Genomic DNA, 2,500 nt, shown 5'->3' with positions numbered 1-2,500 from the left:
AACTAAGACATTCGCAACTTAATAAAAATGTTTAGAGTTAAATATATTTGATATATATTATTGAAAGAAAATCAATTTATATTTTATTATTATTATTATTTAATTTTACTCTTTCAATTAATATATGCAAAAAAAAATTGACATTTGTTATAAATAAAAATAAATAAAAAAATACTCTAAGCGGTGGATCACTTGGCTCATGGGTCGATGAAGAACGCAGCAAACTGTGCGTCATCGTGTGAACTGCAGGACACATGAACATCGACATTTTGAACGCATATCGCAGTCCATGCTGTTATGTACATTAAATTAAATTTTAAAGTACTGCTTGGACTACATATGGTTGAGGGTTGTAAGACTATGCTAAATAAGTTGCTTATTCTTTTATAAAAATAATTGAATTTAAGCAAATGTGTATATTATTGGATTTTAAATAATTCATAATATTAATAGCAAAAAAATAAAGATATATAATGAATTTTTTATTTATTAATATATTCTTAAAAAAAAAAAATCCTCTCAAATAAAATGAAATAAAAAAAATTTTGAATCTAAGTATTCTCTTTAAAAAATTTTCATATTATTTATATATATATAAAATATTAATTTATATATGTAATTAAAGGAGGAATGTCTAGCATAAAAATTAATTTTTTTTATTCTAGAATTGCCTCATTTTACATAATTATTATTTATAATATATATTTATATAAAAGGAAAAAAGAAAAATAGAGATGAAAAGATGATATAATTATTTATTAAATTGTGAGAAGATAAAAAATATTTTAAAACAACCTCAACTCATATGGGATTACCCCCTGAATTTAAGCATATTAATGAGGGGAGGAAAAGAAACTAACAAGGATTTTCTTAGTAGCGGCGAGCGAAAAGAAAATAGTTCAGCACTAAGTCACTTTGTCTATATGTCAAATGTGAGATGCAGTGTATGGAATATCTTAATATCTAGTATGAGAAATTAACGATTTAAGTCCTTCTTAAATGAGGCCATTTACCCATAGAGGGTGCCAGGCCCGTATAACGTTAATGATTACTAGAAAGATATTTCCAAAGAGTCGTGTTGCTTGATAGTGCAGCACTAAGTGGGTGGTAAACTCCATCTAAAACTAAATATAACCATGAGACCGATAGTAAACAAGTACCGTGAGGGAAAGTTGAAAAGAACTCTGAATAGAGAGTTAAATAGTACGTGAAACTGCTTAGAGGTTAAGCCCGATGAACCTGAATATCCATTATGAAAAATTCATCATTAAATAATTAAAAATAATGTGCATTTTTTTCATATAAGGACATTGTAATCTATTAACATAATAAAAGTATTTATCAAAAGATCATTGGTGATATTAAGTTTATTTAAATTAATTTGCTTTTTAAGCATATTAACATAGAATAAATACTAATGATTTGATAAAGTGTTGATAGATTTTATTATATATAATGCTAAAATTCATTTTTTGAATTTTACAAAAAATTTAATATCTATGATATTAATATTTATTTGTATGCATTTATATGATTAACAATGCGAAAGATTCAGGATACCTTCGGGACCCGTCTTGAAACACGGACCAAGGAGTCTAACATATGTGCAAGTCATTGAGTTATATTAAACTTAATGGCATAATTAACTTAACTTAAAAATATAATGGGATTAATTTTTAGTCTATTTTCTTAAATAGTCAATTAATTCAATCCCGGGGCGTTCCATATAGTTATGTATAATGATAATTTATTATTATTTATACCTCTAACTGGAGCGTACCTTGAGCATATATGCTGTGACCCGAAAGATGGTGAACTATACTTGATCAGGTTGAAGTCAGGGGAAACCCTGATGGAAGACCGAAACAGTTCTGACGTGCAAATCGATTGTCAGAATTGAGTATAGGGGCGAAAGACCAATCGAACCATCTAGTAGCTGGTTCCCTCCGAAGTTTCCCTCAGGATAGCTGGTGCATTTAAAAATTATATAAAATAATCTTATCTGGTAAAGCGAATGATTAGAGGCCTTAGGGTCGAAACGATTTTAACCTATTCTCAAACTTTAAATGGGTAAGAACCTCACCTTTCTTGATATGAAGGTTGAGGTTATGATATAATGTGCCCAGTGGGCCACTTTTGGTAAGCAGAACTGGCGCTGTGGGATGAACCAAACGTAATGTTACGGTGCCTAAATTAACAACTCATGCAGATACCATGAAAGGCGTTGGTTGCTTAAAACAGCAGGACGGTGGACATGGAAGTCGTAATCCGCTAAGGAGTGTGTAACAACTCACCTGCCGAAGCAACTAGCCCTTAAAATGGATGGCGCTTAAGTTGTATACCTATACATTACCGCTAAAGTAGATGATTTATAAAACAATTTCGATTGATTTATAAATTTTGAAACTTTAGTGAGTAGGAGGGTACAATAGTGTGCTTAGAAGTGTTTGGCGTAAGCCTGCATGGAGCCGCTATTGGTACAGATCTTGGTGGTAGTAGC

The 2,500-nt window shown here is 30.3% G+C and overlaps 1 non-coding gene and 1 pseudogene across 1 annotated transcript; both read left to right on the top strand.

The window, feature by feature from the left end:
• The first annotated feature begins 172 nt into the window (after positions 1-172).
• On the top strand, positions 173-353 carry LOC128871263 (5.8S ribosomal RNA). Its single transcript, XR_008455840.1, has one exon. It is a non-coding gene; the product is annotated as a 5.8S ribosomal RNA (ribosomal RNA).
• Positions 354-791: 438 nt separating this feature from the next.
• Positions 792-2,500, top strand: part of LOC128871261 (large subunit ribosomal RNA) — a 4,515-nt pseudogene continuing 2,806 nt past the window's right edge.

The sequence above is a fragment of the Anastrepha ludens genome, unplaced genomic scaffold (assembly GCF_028408465.1).
Source record: "Anastrepha ludens isolate Willacy unplaced genomic scaffold, idAnaLude1.1 ptg000079l, whole genome shotgun sequence".
Taxonomy (NCBI): domain Eukaryota; kingdom Metazoa; phylum Arthropoda; class Insecta; order Diptera; family Tephritidae; genus Anastrepha; species Anastrepha ludens.
This window is presented reverse-complemented; position numbering and strand designations above follow the sequence as displayed.